Here is a 22014-nt window from a genome sequence, read left to right as displayed (position 1 = left end):
TATGTGTAGACCATGTATCTGATGCTGTCTGGACAGTGAAACAGCACCTCTCTGTCTCAGTATGTGTCGACCATGTATCTGATGCTGTCTGGACAGTGAAACAGCACCTCTCTGTCTCAGTATGTGTAGACCATGTATCTGATGCTGTCTGGACAGTGAAACAGCACCTCTCTGTCTCAGTATGTGTCGACCATGTATCTGATGCTGTCTGGACAGTGAAACAGCACCTCTCTGTCTCAGTATGTGTAGACCATGTATCTGATGCTGTCTGGACAGTGAAACAGCACCTCTCTGTCTCAGTATGTGTCGACCATGTATCTGATGCTGTCTGGACAGTGAAACAGCACCTCTCTGTCTCAGTATGTGTCGACCATGTATCTGATGCTGTCTGGACAGTGAAACAGCACCTCTCTGTCTCAGTATGTATAGACCATGTATCTGATGCTGTCTGGTCATAAAGAGTATTGCATGTCATACTCTTTCTCTGGTGAGATAGTTTCAGCAAAGAGGAAGAGGAGAAGCCGTGGGCAGTGTGTTTGACACCCCGGTGTTGAAGGCATGGTTCTTTGAAAGTGTGTATGTGTGTTCTTACCATGTGTGTGCCTTGGGTAGGTTGTCTGTGTTGGCCTCTATCAGATGGATGGTGAACAGCCTTGGGCCTGCTGAACCTGTAGAACCTTACACACACACATTCTAGTTATCACTGTTCTAGAACACCAACATTACTAATGAACAACACATTCTAGTTATCACTGTTCTAGAACACCGACATTACTAATGAACAACACATTCTAGTTATCACTGTTCTAGAACACCAACATTACTAATGAACAACACATTCTAGTTATCACTGTTCTAGAACACCACCATCACTGTTCTAGAACACCAACATCACTGATGTACAACACATTCTAGTTATCACTGTTCTAGAACACCAACATTACTGATGTACAACACATTCTGGTTATCACTGTTCCAGAACACCAACATCACTGATGAACATTCTAGTTATCACTGTTCTAGAACACCAACATTACTGATGTACAACACATTATAGTTATCATTGTTCTAGAACATATTCTAGTTATAATTGTTCTAGAACACATTCTAGTTATCACTGTTCTAGAACACCAACATCACTGATGAACAAAACATTCTAGTTATCACTGTTCTAGAACACCAACATTACTGATGTACAACACATTGTAGTTATCATTGTTCTAGAACACATTCTAGTTCTCATTGTTCTAGAACACATTCTAGTTATCACTGTTCTAGAACACCAACATTGCTGATGTACAACACATTCTGGTTATCACTGTTCTAGAACAGCAACATCACTGATGAACAAAACATTCTAGTTATCACTGTTCCAGAACACACACACACATTCTAGTTATCACTGTTCTAGAACACATTCTAGTTAACACTGTTCTAGAACACCAACATCACTGTTCTAGAACATATTCTAGTTAGCACTGTTCTAGAACAAACTTTACTGATGTACAACATTCTAGTTATCACCGTTCTAGAACACATTCTAGTTATCACTGTTCTAGAACACCAACATCACTGTTCTAGAACACATTCTAGTTATCACTGTTCTAGAACACCAACATTACTGATGTACAACACATTCTAGTTATCACTGTTCTAGAACACCAACATCACTGATGTACAACACATTCTAGTTATCACTGTTCTAGAACACCAACATCAACTGTTCTAGTTATAGCTGTTCTTTTTAATAGTGATGTGGGGTGTGCGTGCGACCCACCCTGTAGTGCCTTGAATCCCTGTAGTGGAACTCTGGTAGAACCGGTAACAAACTGCAGTAGTCGTCCTCTCCTCTCCTCAGTGAAGCTCTCTACAGCCTCCCAGAACCAGCAAACCACATTACTGTCTACAGCGCAGTGCTTCAAACGGGTGTTAGACTTCCAATCTGCTAGGTCTATCTTCCCCAGGCCTCCGATTATCAACTAGAGAGAGACAGGGAGACAGGCCTCCGATTATACACTAGAGAGAGACAGGGAGACAGGCCTCCGATTATACACTAGAGAGAGACAGGCCTCCGATTATACACTAGAGAGAGACAGGGAGACAGGCCTCCGATTATACACTAGAGAGAGACAGGGAGACAGGCCTCCGATTATACACTAGAGAGAGACAGGCCTCCGATTATACACTAGGGAGAGACAGGCCTCCGATTATACACTAGGGAGAGACAGGCCTCCGATTATACACTAGGGAGAGACAGGCCTCCGATTATACACTAGAGAGAGACAGGGAGACAGGCCTCCGATTAAACACTAGGGAGAGACAGGCCTCCGATTAAACACTAGAGAGACAGGAGACAGGCCTCCGATTATACACTAGGGAGAGACAGGCCTCCGATTATACACTAGGGAGAGACAGGCCTCCGATTATACACTAGGGAGAGACAGGCCTCCGATTATACACTAGAGAGAGACAGGCCTCCGATTATACACTAGAGAGAGACAGGCCTCCGATTAAACACTAGGGAGAGACAGGCCTCCGATTATACACTAGGGAGAGACAGGCCTCCGATTAAACACTAGGGAGAGACAGGCCTCCGATTATACACTAGGGAGAGACAGGCCTCCGATTAAACACTAGGGACAGGCCTCCGATTATACACTAGGGAGAGGCCTCCGATTAAACAGGGAGAGACAGGCCTCCGATTATACACTAGGGAGAGACAGGCCTCCGATTATACACTAGGGAGACAGGCCTCCGATTATACACTAGGGAGAGACAGGCCTCCGATTATACACTAGAGAGAGACAGGCCTCCGATTATACACTAGGGAGAGAGACAGGCCTCCGATTATACACTAGGGAGGGAGACAGGCCTCCGATTATACACTAGGGAGAGACAGGCCTCCGATTATACACTAGGAGAGACAGGGAGACAGGCCTCCGATTATACACTAGAGAGAGACAGGCCTCCGATTATACACTAGAGAGACAGGCCTCCGATTATACACTAGGGAGACAGGCCTCCGATTATACACTAGGCCTCCGAGAGACAGGGAGACAGGCCTCCGATTATACACTAGAGAGAGACAGGCCTCCGATTATACACTAGAGAGAGACAGGCCTCCGATTATACACTAGGGAGACAGGCCTCCGATTATACACTAGGGAGAGACAGGCCTCCGAGACAGGCCTCAGATTATACACTAGAGAGAGACAGGCCTCCGATTATACACTAGGGAGAGACAGGGAGACAGGCCTCCGATTATACACTAGCGAGAGACAGGGAGACAGGCCTCAGATTATACACTAGAGAGAGACAGGCCTCCGATTATACACTAGAGAGAGACAGGGAGACAGGCCTCCGATTATACACTAGGGAGAGACAGGGAGACAGGCCTCAGATTATACACTAGAGAGAGACAGGCCTCCGATTATACACTAGGGAGAGAGACAGGCCTCCGATTATACACTAGGGAGAGACAGGCCTCCGATTATACACTAGGGAGAGACAGGGAGACAGGCCTCAGATTATACACTAGAGAGAGACAGGCCTCCGATTATACACTAGGGAGAGACAGGGAGACAGGCCTCCGATTATACACTAGCGAGAGACAGGGAGACAGGCCTCAGATTATACACTAGAGAGAGAGACAGGCCTCCGATTATACACTAGAGAGAGATTATACACTAGGGAGACAGGCCTCCGATTATACACTAGAGAGAGACAGGCCTCCGATTATACACTAGGGAGAGACAGGCCTCAGATTATACACTAGACAGGCCTCCGATTATACACTACTAGAGACAGGCCTCCGATTATACACTAGAGACAGGCCTCCGATTATACACTAGGGAGAGACAGGGAGACAGGCCTCCGATTATACACTAGAGAGAGATTATACACTAGGGAGACAGGCCCTCCGATTATACACTAGGGAGAGAGACAGGGAGACAGGCCTCCGATTATACACTAGGGAGAGACAGGCCTCCGATTATACACTAGAGAGAGACAGGCCTCCGATTATACACTAGGGAGAGACAGGCCTCCGATTATACACTAGGGAGAGACAGGCCTCCGATTATACACTAGGGAGAGACAGGCCTCCGATTATACACTAGGGAGAGACAGGAAGACAGGCCTCCGATTATACACTAGGGAGAGACAGGCCTCTGAGGGAGAGACAGGCCTCCGATTATACACTAGAGAGAGACAGGGAGACAGGCCTCCGATTATACACTAGGGGGAGACAGGGAGACAGGCCTCCGATTATACACTAGGGAGAGACAGGCCTCCGATTATACACTAGGCAGGCCTCCGATTATACACTAGAGAGAGACAGGCCTCCGATTATACACTAGACAGGCCTCCGATTATACACTAGGGAGAGACAGGCCTCCGATTATACACTAGGGAGAGACAGGCCTCCGATTATACACTAGAGAGAGACAGGCCTCAGATTATACACTAGACAGGCCTCCGATTATACACTAGGGAGAGACAGGGAGACAGGCCTCCGATTATACACTAGGGAGAGACAGGGAGACAGGCCTCCGATTATACACTAGGGAGAGATTATACACTAGGGAGACAGGCCTCCGATTATACACTAGAGAGAGACAGGCCTCCGATTATACACTAGGGAGAGACAGGACCCTCCGATTATACACTAGGAGAGACAGGGAGACAGGCCTCCGATTATACACTAGAGAGAGACAGGCCTCCGATTATACACTAGGGAGAGACAGGCCTCCGATTATACACTAGGGAGAGAGAGACAGGCCTCCGATTATACACTAGAGAGAGACAGGCCTCCGATTATACACTAGGGAGAGACAGGCCTCCGATTATACACTAGGGAGAGACAGGCCTCCGATTATACACTAGGGAGAGACAGGCCTCCGATTATACACTAGGGAGAGACAGGCCTCCGATTATACACTAGAGAGAGACAGGCCTCCGATTATACACTAGGAGAGAGACAGGCCTCCGATTATACACTAGAGACAGGCCTCCGAGACTAGAGCGAGACAGGCCTCCGATTATACACTAGAGAGAGACAGGCCTCCGATTATACACTAGGGAGAGAGACAGGAGACAGGCCTCCGATTATACACTAGGGAGAGACAGGCCTCCGATTATACACTAGGGAGAGACAGGCCTCCGATTATACACTAGGGAGAGACAGGCCTCCGATTATACACTAGAGAGAGACAGGCCTCCGATTATACACTAGGAGAGACAGGCCTCCGATTATACACTAGGGAGAGACAGGGAGACAGGCCTCCGATTATACACTAGGGAGAGACAGGCCTCCGATTATACACTAGGGAGAGACACTAGAGGGAGACAGGCCTCCGATTATACACTAGGGAGAGACAGGGAGACAGGCCTCCGATTATACACTAGGAGAGACAGGGAGACAGGCCTCCGATTATACACTAGGGAGAGACAGGCCTCCGATTATACACTAGGGAGAGACAGGCCTCCGATTATACACTAGAGACAGGCCTCCGATTATACACTAGGGAGAGACAGGAGACAGGCCTCAGATTATACACTAGGGAGAGACAGGAGACAGGCCTCCGATTATACACTAGGGAGAGAGACAGGCCTCCGATTATACACTAGGGAGAGAGACAGATTATACACTAGGAGAGACAGGCCTCCGATTATACACTAGGGAGAGACAGGGAGACAGGCCTCCGATTATACACTAGGGAGGAGGAGACAGGCCTCCGATTATACACTAGGGAGAGACAGGGAGACAGGCCTCCGATTATACACTAGGGAGAGACAGGGAGACAGGCCTCCGATTATACACTAGAGAGAGACAGGCCTCCGATTAAACACTAGGGAGAGACAGGGAGACAGGCCCTCCGATTATACACTAGGGAGAGAGAGGGAGACAGGCCTCCGATTATACACTAGGGAGAGAGACAGGCCTCCGATTATACACTAGAGAGAGACAGGGAGACAGGCCTCCGATTATACACTAGGGAGAGACAGGCCTCCGATTATACACTAGAGAGAGACAGGCCTCCGATTATACACTAGGGAGAGACAGGCCTCCGATTATACACTAGGGAGAGACAGGCCTCCGATTATACACTAGAGAGAGGGAGACAGGGAGACAGGCCTCCGATTATACACTAGAGACAGGAGACAGGCCTCCGAGAGACAGGCCTCCGATTATACACTAGAGGAGACAGGCCTCCGAGAGACAGGCCTCCGATTATACACTAGGGAGACAGGCCTCCGATTATACACTAGAGAGAGACAGGCCTCCGATTATACACTAGGGAGAGACAGGCCTCCGATTATACACTAGGGAGAGACAGGCCTCCGATTATACACTAGGGAGAGACAGGCCTCCGATTATACACTAGAGAGAGACAGGCCTCCGATTATACACTAGAGAGAGACAGGGAGACAGGCCTCGATTATACACTAGGGAGAGACAGGCCTCCGATTATACACTAGGGAGAGACAGGGAGACAGGCCTCCGATTATACACTAGGGAGAGACAGGGAGACAGGCCTCAGATTATACACTAGGGAAAGACAGGGAGACGGGCCTCTGATTATTTACTAGAGAGAGACAGGCCTCCGATTATACACTAGGAAGAGACAGGCCTCCGATTACACACTAGAGAGAGAAAGGGAGACAGGCCTCCGATTATACACTAGGGAGAGACAGGCCTCCGATTATACACTAGGGAGAGACAGGGAGACAGGCCTCCGATTATACACTAGGGAGAGACAGGCCTCCGATTATACACTAGGGAGAGACAGGCCTCCGATTAAACACTAGAGAGAGACAGGCCTCCGATTAAACACTAGGGAGAGACAGGCCTCCGATTATACACTAGGGAGAGACAGGCCTCCGATTATACACTAGAGAGAGACAGGCCTCCGATTATACACTAGGGAGAGACAGGGAGACAGGCCTCAGATTATACACTAGGGAGAGACAGGGAGACAGGCCTCCGATTATACACTAGAGAGAGACAGGGAGACAGGCCTCCGATTATACACTAGGGAGAGACAGACAGGGAGACAGGCCTCCGATTATACACTAGGGAGAGACAGGCAGACAGGCCTCCGATTATACACTAGAGAGACAGGCCTCCGATTATACACTAGAGAGAGACAGGCCTCCGATTATACACTAGGGAGAGACAGGGAGACAGGCCTCCGATTATACACTAGGAGAGACAGGCCTCCGATTATACACTAGGGAGAGACAGGGAGACAGGCCTCCGATTATACACTAGGGAGAGACAGGCCTCCGATTATACACACTAGGGAGAGAGATTATACACTAGGGAGAGAGACAGGCCTCAGATTATACACTAGGGAGAGACAGGCCCTCCGATTATACACTAGGGAGAGACACTAGGGAGACAGGCCTCCGATTATACACTAGGGAGAGACAGGCCTCCGATTATACACTAGGGAGAGAGACAGGCCTCCGATTATACACTAGAGAGAGACAGGCCTCCGAGACAGGCCTCCGATTATACACTAGAGAGAGACAGGGAGACAGGCCTCCGATTAAACACTAGAGAGAGAGACAGGCCTCCGATTAAACACTAGAGAGACAGGCCTCCGATTATACACTAGGGAGAGACAGGCCTCCGATTATACACTAGACAGGCCTCCGATTATACACTAGGGAGACAGGCCTCCGATTATACACTAGGGAGACAGGCCTCCGATTATACACTAGGGAGAGACAGGCCTCCGATTATACACTAGGGAGACAGGCCTCCGATTAAACACAGGCCTCCGATTATACACTAGGGAGAGACAGGGAGACAGGCCTCCGATTATACACTAGGGAGAGACAGGCCTCCGATTATACACTAGGGAGAGACAGGAGACAGGCCTCCGATTATACACTAGGGAGAGACAGGCCTCCGATTATACACTAGGGAGAGACAGGCCTCCGATTATACACTAGGGAGACACTCCGGGAGAGACAGGCCTCCGATTATACACTAGGGAGAGACAGGGAGACAGGCCTCCGATTATACACTAGAGAGAGACAGGCCTCCGATTATACACTAGGGAGAGACAGGGAGACAGGCCTCCGATTATACACTAGGAGAGACAGGGAGACAGGCCTCCGATTATACACTAGAGAGAGACAGGGAGACAGGCCTCCGATTATACACTAGAGAGAGACAGGGAGACAGGCCTCCGATTATACACTAGGGAGAGACAGGGAGACAGGCCTCCGATTATACACTAGGGAGAGACAGGCCTCCGATTATACACTAGGGAGAGACAGGCCTCCGAGACAGGCCTCCGATTATACACTAGGGAGAGACAGGCCTCCGATTATACACTAGGGAGAGACAGGCCTCCGATTATACACTAGGGAGAGACAGGGAGACAGGCCTCCGATTATACACTAGGGAGACACAGGGAGACAGGCCTCCGATTATACACTAGGGAGAGACAGGGAGACAGGCCTCCGATTATACCCTAGGGGGAGACAGGGAGACAGGCCTCCGATTATACACTAGGAAGAGACAGGGAGACAGGCCTCAGATTATACACTAGAGAGAGACAGGGAGACAGGCCTCCGATTATACACTAGAGAGAGACAGGGAGACAGGCCTCCGATTATACACTAGGGAGAGACAGGGAGACAGGCCTCAGATTATATTATCACTAGAGAGAGACAGGGAGACAGGCCTCCGATTATCAACTAGAGAGAGACAGGGAGACAGGCCTCCGATTATACACTAGAGAGAGACAGGGAGACAGGCCTCCGATTATACACTAGAGAGAGACAGGATTATACACTAGGGAGACAGGCCTCCGATTATACACTAGAGAGAGACAGGCCTCCGATTATACACTAGGGAGAGACAGGCCTCCGATTATACACTAGAGAGAGACAGGGAGACAGGCCTCCGATTATACACTAGGGAGAGACAGGGAGACAGGCCTCCGATTATACACTAGGGAGAGACAGGGAGACAGGCCTCCGATTATACACTAGGGGAGACAGGCCTCCGATTATACACTAGAGACAGGCCTCCGATTATACACTAGGGAGAGACAGGGAGACAGGCCTCCGATTATACACTAGGGAGAGACAGGGAGACAGGCCTCAGATTATACACTAGGGAGAGACAGGGAGACAGGCCTCAGATTATACACTAGGGAGAGACAGGGAGACAGGCCTCAGATTATACACTAGAGAGACAGAGACAGGCCTCCGATTATCAACTAGAGAGAGGAGACAGGCCTCAGATTATACACTAGAGTTAGACAGGCCTCAGATTATCAACTAGGGAGAGAGAGACAGGGAGACAGGCCTCTGATTATCAACTAGAGAGAGAGACAGGGAGAGAGTTAGACAGGCCTCAGATTATCAACTAGAGAGAGAGAGACAGGGAGACAGGCCTCCGATGATCAATTAGAGAGAGACAGGCCTCCGATTATCAATTAGAGAGAGAGGGAGACCGGCCTCAGATTATCAATTAGAGAGAGAGACAGGCCTCCGATTATCAATTAGAGAGAGAGAGAGGCCTCCGATTATCAATTAGAGAGAGACAGGTAGACAGGCCTCAGATTATCAACTAGGGAGAGAGAGACAGGGAGAGAGTTAGACAGGCCTCAAATGATCAACTAGGGAGAGAGAGACAGGGAGAAAGTTAGACAGGCCTCAGATGATCAACTAGAGAGAGAGAGACAGGAGAGAGAGTTAGACAGGCCTCCGATTATCAATTAGAGAGAGAGAGACAGCCAGAATAGCCAGCCAGCCAGCCAGCCAGCCAGAAAGGCAAAACAGACAGACAGGTATACAGATGAAGTTGGAAGTTTACATACACTTAGGTTGGATTCATTAAAACTTGTTTTTCAACCCCACACATTTCTTGTTAACAAACTATAGTTTTGGCAAGTCGGTTAGGACATCAACTTTGTGCTTGACACAAGTAATTTTTCCAACAATTGTTTACAGACAGATTATTTCACTTATAATTCATTGTATCACAATTCCAGTGGGTCAGAAGTTTACATACACTAAATTGACTGTGCCTTTAAACATCTTGGAAAATTCCAGAAAATTATGTCATGGCTTTAGAAGCTTCTGGCTAATTGACATAATTTGAGTCAATTGGAGGTGTACCTGTGGAAATATTTCAAGGCCTACCTTCAAACTCAGTGCCTCTTTGCTTGACATCATGGGAAAATCAAAAGGAATCAGCCAAGACCTCAGAAAATAAATTGTAGACCTCCACAAGTCTGGTTCATCCTTGGGAGCAATTTCCAAACCCCTGAAGGTACTACGTTCATCTGTACAAACAATAGTACGCTAGTATTGTCCAAATGGACAATGACCCCAAGCATACTTCCAAAACTGCTTAAGGACAACAAAGTCAAGGTATTGGAGTGGCCATCACAAAGTCCTGACCTCAATCCAGAAGAAAATTTGTGGGCAGAACTGAAAAAGCGTGTGCGAGCAAAGAGGCCTACAAACCTGACTCAGTTACACCTGCTCTGTCAGGAGGAATGGGCCAAAATTCACCCAACTTATTGTGGGAAGCTTGTGGAAGGCTACCCGAAACGTTTGACCCAAGTTAAACAATTTAAAGGCAATGCTACCAGATACTAATTGAGTGAATGTAAACTTCTGACCCACTGGGAATGTGATGAAAGAAATAAAAGCTGAAATAAATATTCTCTACTATTTTCTGACATTTCACATTCTTAAAATAAAGTGGTGATCCTAACTGACGAAAGACAGGATTAAATGTCAGGAATGGTGAAAAACTGAGTTTAAATGTATCTGGCGAAGGTGTATGTAAACTTCTGACTTCAACTGTAACAGACAGACAGCCAGGCAAACAGGTATAACAGACAGACATAACAGACAGACACAACAGACATAACAGACAGGTACAACAGACAGACAGGTACAACAGACAGACAGGTACAACAGACAGACAGGTACAACAGACAGACAGGTACAACAGACAGATACAACAGACAGACCGATACAACAGACAGGTACAACAGACAGGTACAACAGACAGATACAACAGACAGATACAACAGACAGATACAACAGACAGAGAGGTACAACAGACAGGTACAACAGACAGGTACAATAGACAGGTACAACAGACAGACAGGTATAACAGACAGACAGACAGGTACAACAGACAGGTACAACAGACAGGTACAACAGACAGACAGACAGGTACAACAGACAGACATAACAGACAGGTACAACAGACAGACAGGTACAACAGACAAACAGGTACAACAGACAGACAGGTACAACAGACAGACAGGTACAACAGACAGATACAACAGACAGACCGATACAACAGACAGGTACAACAGACAGGTACAACAGACAGATACAACAGACAGACAGATACAACAGACAGAGAGGTACAACAGACAGGTACAATAGACAGACAGGTACAACAGACAGGTACAACAGACAGACAGGTATAACAGACAGACAGACAGGTACAACAGACAGGTACAACAGACAGACAGGTATAACAGACAGACAGACAGACAGACAGACAGGTACAACAGACAGACAGGTACAACAGACAGGTACAACAGACAGGTACAACAGACAGAGAGGTACAACAGACAGAGAGGTACAACAGACAGGTACAACAGACAGACAGGTATAACAGACAGACAGGTACAACAGACAGACAGGTACAACAGACAGACAGGTACAACAGACAGACAGGTACAACAGACAGACAGGTACAACAGACAGACAGGTACAACAGACAGACAGGTACAACAGACAGATACAACAGACAGATACAACAGACAGACAGGTACAACAGACAGACAGGTACAACAGACAGGTACAACAGACAGGTACAACAGACAGGTACAACAGACAGGTACAACAGACAGACAGGTACAACAGACAGACAGGTACAACAGACAGACAGGTACAACAGACAGACAGGTACAACAGACAGGTACAACAGACAGACAGGTACAACAGACAGGTACAACAGACAGACAGGTATAACAGACAGACAGGTACAACAGACAGACAGGTACAACAGACAGACAGGTACAACAGACAGACAGGTACAACAGACAGACAGGTATAACAGACAGGTACAACAGACAGGTACAACAGACAGGTACAACAGACAGGTACAACAGACAGGTACAACAGACAGACTGGTATAACAGACAGGTACAACAGACAGACAGGTACAACAGACAGGTACAACAGACAGGTACAACAGACAGGTACAACAGACAGACAGGTATAACAGACAGACAGGTACAACAGACAGACAGGTACAACAGACAGGTACAACAGACAGGTACAACAGACAGACAGGTATAACAGACAGACAGGTACAACAGACAGACAGGTACAACAGACAGACAGGTATAACAGACAGGTACAACAGACAGACAGGTACAACAGACAGGTACAACAGACAGGTACAACAGACAGGTACAACAGACAGACTGGTACAACAGACAAACAGACAGGTACAACAGACAGACAGGTACAACAGACAGGTACAACAGACAGGTACAACAGACAGGTACAACAGACAGACAGGTATAACAGACAGACAGGTACAACAGACAGACAGGTACAACAGACAGACAGGTATAACAGACAGGTACAACAGACAGACAGGTACAACAGACAGGTACAACAGACAGGTACAACAGACAGGTACAACAGACAGGTACAACAGACAGGTACAACAGACAGGTACAACAGACAGGTACCTCCAGCTCCTTGTGGTCAAATGGTTTGAGGAGGTGTTGAGGAATCAGTTGGCTGAATCCTTTCTGCAGAGCTAAGAACTGAGCCTCGATGCCCCTCATAAACCTCCAGGTGACATAAAGCTTCACGTACTCCTTCTTGTTGTCCTCGGTTACCGGGAGGTTCTGACCGTTGGGTTTCAGCTCATGTTGAAGGAACTTCCCGAAGGCACTGTGTTCCACGCAGAACGTATGATCTAGAACCGACGAGATGTCATTCTCCCTACACACACACACACACACACACACACACGCACACACACACACGCACAACATTGTAATAGCCAGAAATGGAGAGACACTGCTGGCACAAAGCTAGTGTAATTCCTAGTGTGTGGTACTCATGTCTAGTCCAGGATCAGTAAGGCTAGTCTAATTACTAGTGTGTGGTACTCACAGTATCCAGACGCTTGTCTAGTCCAGGATCAGTAAAGCTAGTGTAATTCCTAGTGTGTGGTACTCACAGTATCCAGACGCTTGTCTAGTCCAGGGTCAGTAAAGCTAGTGTAATTACTAGTGTCTGGTACTCACAGTATCCAGACCAGACTCGTGTCTAGTCCAGGGTCAGTAAAGCTAGAGTAATTACTAGTGTCTGGTACTCACAGTATCCAGACCAGACTCGTGTCTAGTCCAGGGTCAGTAAAGCTAGTGTAATTACTAGTGTGTGGTACTCACAGTATCCAGACCAGACTCTTGTCTAGTCCAGGATCAGTAAAGCTAGTGTAATTACTAGTGTGTGGTACTCACAGTATCCAGACCAGACTCTTGTCTAGTCAGTAAGGCAGGGTCAGTAAAGCTAGTGTAATTACTAGTGTCTGGTACTCACAGTATCCAGACCAGACTTGTGTCTAGTCCAGGTTCAGTAAAGCTAGTGTAATTACTAGTGTGTGGTACTCACAGTATCCAGACGCTTGTATAGTCCAGGATCAGTAAAGCTAGTCTAATTACTAGTGTGTGGTACTCACGGTATCCAGACCAGACTTGTGTCTAGTCCAGGGTCAGTAAAGCTAGAGTAATTACTAGTGTGTGTGTGTGGTACTCACAGTATCCAGACCAGACTTGTGTCTAGTCCAGGGTCAGTAAGGCTAGTGTAATTACTAGTGTGTGGTACTCACAGTATAAAGATGCTTGTATAGTCCAGGATCAGTAAAGCTAGTGTAATTACTAGTGTCTGGTACTCACAGTATCCAGACAGAGGATCAGTAAAGCTAGTGTAATTACTAGTCCAGGGTCAGTCAAAGCTAGTGTAATTCCTAGTGTGTGGTACTCACGGTATCCAGACCAGACTCTTGTCTAGTCCAGGATCAGTAAAGCAGGATCAGTGTCTAGTCTCCAGGTCTTGTCTAGTCAGGATCAGTAAAGCTAGTGTAATTCCTAGTGTGTGGTACCAGCAGCTGCTTGGATCAGTAAAGGTGTAATTCCTAGGTGTGAAGCCTCCGACTTGATATAGTGACTATGGAATTCACTGCCAGGCCCATCCAGACCAGACTCCACAATCAGTGGAAAGTGTGTGTTACTCACAGTATCCAGGTGTCTAGTCCAGGGTCAGTAAAGCTAGTGTAATTCCTAGTGTGTGGTACATCCATCATTCAGGATACTCAGGTCTTGTAGCATAATAGGTTTCCCCAGCAGCTGCTGTAGTGAAGCCTCCGTTGATATAGTGACTCAACACTGCCAGGCCCATCACACGATCTGGAAATAGTGTGGTCCTATACACACACCGTCATCATCATCAGTACTCACAGGGTTGATCTGTAGTGTGTGTGTACTCACAGGGTTGATCTGTAGTGTGTGTGTACTCACAGGGTTGATCTGTAGTGTGTGTGTACTCACAGGGTTGATCTGTAGTGTGTGTGTACTCACAGGGTTGATCTGTAGTGTGTGTGTTGATCTCACAGGGTTGATCTGTAGTGTGTGTGTACTCACAGGGTTGATCTGTAGTGTGTGTGTACTCACAGGGTTGATCTGTAGTGTGTCTGTGTACTCACAGGGTTGATCTGTAGTGTGTGTGTACTCACAGGGTTGATCTGTAGTGTGTGTGTACTCACAGGGTTGATCTGTAGTGTGTGTGTACTCACAGGGTTGATCTGTAGTGTGTGTGTACTCACAGGGTTGATCTGTAGTGTGTGTGTACTCACAGGGTTGATCTGTAGTGTGTGTGTACTCACAGGGTTGATCTGTAGTGTGTGTGTACTCACAGGGTTGATCTGTAGTGTGTGTACTCACAGGGTTTATAGAGGAGTCGGGGTTGATCTGTAGTGTGTAAATGTTGTCTGTTGAGTACTGGAACAGGCCGTAGTACGGGTTCAACATCTCATGGCACAGCAGGTACAACCACTCCCTGTATAACCACAATACAACGTTATTACAACGTTACCACAGCAGGTACAGCCACTCCCTGTATAACCACAATACAACGTTATTACAACGTTACCACAGCAGGTACAGCCTCTCCCTGTATAACCACAATACAACATTATTACAACGTTACCACAGCAGGTACAGCCACTCCCTGTATAACTACAATACAATGTTACCACAGCAGGTACAGCCACTCCCTGTATAACCATAACACAACATTATTACAACGTTACCACAGCAGGTACAGCCACTCCCTGTATAACCACAATACAACGTTATTACAATGTTACCACAGCAGGTACAGCCACTTCCTGTATAACCACAATACAACATTATTACAACGTTACCACAGCAGGTACAGCCACTACCTGTATAACCACAATACAACGTTATTACAATGTTACCAGAGCAGGTACAGCCACTTCCTGTATAACCACAATACAACATTATTACAACGTTACCACAGCAGGTACAGCCACTTCCTGTAAAACCACAATACAACGTTATTACAACGTTACCACAGCAGGTACAGCCACTTCCTGTATAACCACAATACAACATTATTACAACGTTACCACAGCAGGTACAGCCACTTCCTGTATAACCCATAATACAATCCTGTATAACCATAATACAATGTTACCACAGCAGGTACAGCCACTTCCTGTATAACCACAATACAACGTTATTACAATGTTACCACAGCAGGTACAGCCACTTCCAGTATGACCACAATACAACATTATTACAACGTTACCACAGCAGGTACAGCCACTTCCTGTATAACCATAATACAATGTTACCACAGCAGGTACAGCCACTTCCTGTATAACCACAATACAACGTTATTACAACGTTACCACAGCAGGTACAGCCACTCCCTGTATAACCACAATACAACGTTATTACAACGTTACCACAGCAGGTACAGCCACTCCCTGTATAACCACAATACAACGTTACCACAGCAGGTACAGCCACTCCCTGTATAACCATAATACAATGTTACCACAGCAGGTACAGCCACTTCCTGTATAACCACAATACAACGTTATTACACCGTTACCACAGCAGGTACAGCCACTTCCTGTATAACCACAATACAACGTTATTACACCGTTATCACAGCAGGTACAGCCACTCCCTGTATAACCATAATACAACGTTACCACAGCAGGTACAGCCACTCCCTGTATAACCACAATACAACGTTATTACAACGTTACCACAGCAGGTACAGCCACTCCCTGTATAACCATAATACAACGTTACCACAGCAGGTACAGCCACTCCCTGTATAACCATAATACAACGTTACCACAAGGTACAGCCACTTACCACAGCAGGTACAGCCACTCCCTGTAAAACCATAATGCAACATTATTACAACGTTACCACAGCAGGTACAGCCACTCCCACTGTATAACCACAATACAACTCCCTTATAACCACAATACAACGTTATTACCGTTACCACAGCAGGTACAGCCACTGCCTGTATAACCACAATACAACGTTATTACAACGTTACCACAGCAGGTACAGCCACTGCCTGTATAACCACAATACAACGTTATTACAACGTTACCACAGCAGGTACAGCCACTTCCTGTAAAACCATAATGCAACGTTACCACAGCAGGTACAGCCTCTCCCTGTATAACCACAATACAACATTATTACAACGTTACCACAGCGGGTACAGCCACTTCCTGTATAACCACAATACAACATTATTACAACGTTACCACAGCAGGTACAGCCTCTCCCTGTATAGCCACAATACAACATTATTACAACGTTACCACAGCAGGTACAGCCACTCCCTGTATAACCACAATACAACATTATTACAAGGTACGTTACCACAGCAGGTACAGCCACTTCCTGTATAACCACAATACAACATTATTACAACGTTACCACAGCAGGTACAGCCACTTCCTGTATAACCACAATACAACGTTACCACAGCAGGTACAGCCTCTCCCTGTATAACCACAATACAACGTTATTACAACGTTACCACAGCAGGTACAGCCTCTCCCTGTATAACCACAATACAACGTTATTACAACATTACCACAGCAGGTACAGCCACTCCCTGTATAACCATAATACAATGTTACCACAGCAGGTACAGCCACTCCCTGTATAACCATAATACAACGTTATCACAGCAGGTACAGCCACTCCCTGTATAACCACAATACAATGTTACCACAGCAGGTACAGCCACTCCCTGTATAACCATAATACAACGTTATTACAATGTTACCACAGCAGGTACAGCCACTCCCTGTATAACCACAATACAAGCGTTATTACAACGTTATCACAACAGGTACAGCCACTTCCTGTATAACCATAATACAACGTTACCACAGCAGGTACAGCCACTCCCTGTATAACCATAATACAACGTTATTACAACGTTACCACAGCAGGTACAGCCACTCCCTGTATAACCATAATACAATGTTATCTCAGCAGGTACACGTTTGACTAGCTGTGTTTCTGCACCAATCAAGAGACTGGTGTTTGACTAGTGGTGTTTCTGCACCAATCAAGAGACTGGTGTTTGACTAGTGGTGTTTCTGCACCAATCAAGAGACTGGTGTTTGACGAGCTGTGTTTCTGCACCAATCAAGAGACTGGTGTTTGACTAGTGGTGTTTCTGCACCAATCAAGAGACTGGTGTTTGACTTGCTGTGTTTCTGCACCAATCAAGAGACTGGTGTTTGACTTGCTGTGTTTCTGCACCAATCAAGAGACTGGTGTTTGACTAATGGTGTTTCTGCACCAATCAAGAGACTGGTGTTTGACTAGAATGGTGTTTCTGCACCAATCAAGAGACTGGTGTTTGACGAATGGTGTTTCTGCACCAATCAAGAGACTGGTGTTTGACTAGCTGTGTTTCTGCACCAATCAAGAGACTGGTGTTTGACTAGCTGTGTTTCTGCACCAATCAAGAGACTGGTGTTTGACTAGCTGTGTTTCTGCACCAATCAAGAGACTGGTGTTTGACTAGTGGTGTTTCTGCACCAATCAAGAGACTGGTGTTTGACTAGCTGTGTTTCTGCACCAATCAAGAGACTGGTGTTTGACTAGTGGTGTTTCTGCACCAATCAAGAGACTGGTGTTTGACGAGCTGTGTTTCTGCACCAATCAAGAGACTGGTGTTTGACTAGTGGTGTTTCTGCACCAATCAAGAGACTGGTGTTTGACTAGCTGTCAAGTTTTTGCACCAATCAATCAAGAGACTGGTGTTTGACTAGCTGTGTTTCTGCACCAATCAAGAGACTGGTGTTTGACTAGCTGTGTTTCTGCACCAATCAAGAGACTGGTGTTTGACTAGCTTTGTGTTTCTGCACCAATCAAGAGACTGGTGTTTGACTAGTGTGTTTCTGCACCAATCAAGAGACTGGTGTTTGACTGAGTGGTGTTTCTGCACCAATCAAGAGACTGGTGTTTGACTAGTGGTGTTTCTGCACCAATCAAGAGACTGGTGTTTGACTTGCTGTGTTTCTGCACCAATCAAGAGACTGGTGTTTGACGAGTGGTGTTTCTGTACCGCATGTGATGGCAGAGTTTGCACAACAACAACAAATGCCCATGTGATTCATACAAATAATCCAATGGTTCTTCCAGGTCAGACAACAGGTCAGACAACAGGTCAGACTACAGGTCAGACTACAGGTCAGACTACAGGTCAGACGACAGGTCAGACTACAGGTCAGACTACAGGTCAGACGACAGGTCAGACTACAGGTCAGAATACAGGTCAGACTACAGGTCAGAATACAGGTCAGACTACAGGTCAGGCGACAGGTCAGACTACAGGTCAGACTACAGGTCAGACTACAGGTCAGACTACAGGTCAGTCAGGTCAGACTACAGGTCAGACTACAGGTCAGACTACAGGTCAGACTCACAGGTCAGACGACAGGTCAGACTACAGGTCAGACGACAGGTCAGACGACAGGTCAGACTACAGGTCAGACTACAGGTCAGAATACAGGTCAGACGACGGGTCAGACGACGGGTCAGACTACGGGTCAGACTACGGGTCAGACTACGGGTCAGAATACGGGTCAGACTACGGGTCAGACTACGGGTCAGACTACGGGTCAGACACCGGGTCAGACGACGGGTCAGACGACGGGTCAGACGACGGGTCAGACTACGGGTCAGACTACGGGTCAGACTACGGGTCAGACTACGGGTCAGACGACAGGTCAGACTACAGGTCAGACGACAGGTCAGACGACAGCTCAGAATACAGGTCAGAATACAGGTCAGACTACAAGTCAGACTACAGGTCAGACGACAGGTCAGACTACAGGTCAGACTACGGGTCAGACTACAGGTCAGAATACAGGTCAGACTACGGGTCAGACTACGGGTCAGACTACGGGTCAGACGACAGGTCAGACTACAGGTCAGACTACAGGTCAGACTACAGGTCAGACTACAGGTCAGAATACAGGTCAGACTACAGGTCAGACGACAGGTCAGACTACAGGTCAGACTACAGGTCAGACTACAGGTCAGACTACAGGTCAGACTACAGGTCAGACTACGGGTCAGACTACGGGTCAGACTACAGGTCAGACTACATGTCAGACTACAGGTCAGACTACGGGTCAGACTACAGGGTCAGAATACAGGTCAGACGACAGGGTCAGACTACAGGTCAGACTACAGGTCAGAATACAGGTCAGACTACAGGTCAGACGACAGGTCAGACGACAGGTCAGAATACAGGTCAGAATACAGGTCAGACTACAGGTCAGACTACAGGTCAGACTACGGGTCAGACTACAGGTCAGACTACGGGTCAGACTACATGTCAGACTACAGGTCAGACTACGGGTCAGACTACAGGTCAGACTACAGGTCAGAATACGGGTCAGACTACGGGTCAGACTACGGGTCAGACGACAGGTCAGACTACAGGTCAGAATACAGGTCAGACTACGGGTCAGACGACAGGTCAGACTACAGGTCAGAATACAGGTCAGACTACGGGTCAGACTACAGGTCAGACGACAGGTCAGACGAATAGCAGGTCAGAATACATGTCAGACTACAGGTCAGACTACGGGTCAGACTACGGGTCAGACTACGGGTCAGACTACATGTCAGACTACGGGTCAGACTACGGGTCAGACTACGGGTCAGACTACGGGTCAGACTACGGGTCAGACTACGGGTCAGACTAAACACGGGTCAGACGACAACGGTCAGACGACGGGTCAGACGACGTGGTCAGACGAGCTAACTGGTCAGACTACGGGTCAGACGAAACGGGTCAGAATACAGGTCAGACTACAGGTCAGACGACAGGTCAGACGACAGGTCAGAATACAGGTCAGAATACAGGTCAGAATACAGGTCAGACTACAGGTCAGACGACAGGTCAGAATACAGGTCAGACTAAACAACGACAGGTCAGACTACAGGTCAGACTACAGGTCAGACTACAGGTCAGACGACAGGTCAGACGACATGTCAGACTACAGGTCAGACTGCCCAGCGGGTCAGACTACGGGTCAGACTAAACACGGGTCAGACTACGGGTCATGACTACGGGTCAGACTACAGGTCAGCCCAATACGGGTCCCAGACTACGGGTCAGACTACGGGTCAGACTACGGGTCAGACTACGGGTCAGACTACAGGTCAGACTACAGGTCAGACTACAGGTCAGACTACAGGTCAGCCCAGACGACAGGTCAGACTACAGGTCAGACGACAGGTCAGACTACGGGTCAGACTACAGGTCAGACTACATTGCCGTTAACATTTAATTGGGAAGGTTTAATGGAAAAGCCTTTAGAAAGAGTTGTTCTGGAATAGCTAACTGGCTAAACACAAGCCACTTTAAACTATACCACCTCCCATCTAACTGGCTAAACAACGTGGTAGACAGGGATTCCATGCCCAGCTAAACAACGTGGTAGACAGGAATTCCCATGCCCAGCTAAACAATGTGGTAGACAGGGAATCCATGCCCAGCTAACTGGCTAAACGACGTGGTAGACAGGGATTCCCATGCCCAGCTAAACAACGTGGTAGACAGGGATATCCATGCCCAGCTAAACAACGTGGTAGACAGGGATCCCCATGCCCAGCTAAACAATGTGGTAGACAGGAATTCCATGCCCAGCTAAACAACGTGGTAGACAGGTATCCCCATGCCCAGCTAAACAACGTGGTAGACAGTGATTCCCTTGCCCAGCTAACTGGCTAAACAACGTGGTAGACAGGGATTCCCATGCCCAGCTAACTGGCTAAACAACGTGGTAGACAGGGATTCCCATGCCCAGCTAAACAATGTGGTAGACAGGGATTCCATGCCCAGCTAACTGGCTAAACAACGTGGTAGACAGGGATTCCCATGCCCAGCTAACTGGCTAAACAACGTGGTAGACAGGGATTCCCATGCCCAGCTAACTGGCTAAACAACGTGGTAGACAGGGATTTCCCATGCCCAGCTAACTGGCTAAACACAAGCCACTTTAAACTATACCACCTCCCATGCCCAGCTAACTGGTTAAACAACGTGGTAGACAGGGATTCCCATGACCAGCTAAACAACGTGGTAGACAGGGATTCCCATGCCCAGCTAAACAACGTGGTAGACAGGGATTCCCATGCCCAGCTAACTGGCCAAACAACGTGGTAGACAAGGATTCCCATGCCCAGCTAAACAACGTGGTAGACAGGGATTCCCATGCCCAGCTAAACAACGTGGTAGACAGGGATTCCCATGCCCAGCTAAACAACGTGGTAGACAGGGATTTCCCAGGCCCAGCTAAACAACGTGGTAGACAGGGATTCCCATGCC

The 22014-nt window shown here is 47.4% G+C and overlaps 1 pseudogene; it reads right to left on the bottom strand.

The window, feature by feature from the left end:
- The window catches only part of LOC135536743 (E3 ubiquitin-protein ligase SMURF1-like), a 70259-nt pseudogene that overhangs the window by 9877 nt on the left and 38368 nt on the right, over positions 1–22014 (bottom strand).

Source organism: Oncorhynchus masou, unplaced genomic scaffold (genome assembly GCF_036934945.1).
Source record: "Oncorhynchus masou masou isolate Uvic2021 unplaced genomic scaffold, UVic_Omas_1.1 unplaced_scaffold_659, whole genome shotgun sequence".
In the NCBI taxonomy this organism is placed as follows: Eukaryota; Metazoa; Chordata; class Actinopteri; order Salmoniformes; family Salmonidae; genus Oncorhynchus; species Oncorhynchus masou.
This window is presented reverse-complemented; position numbering and strand designations above follow the sequence as displayed.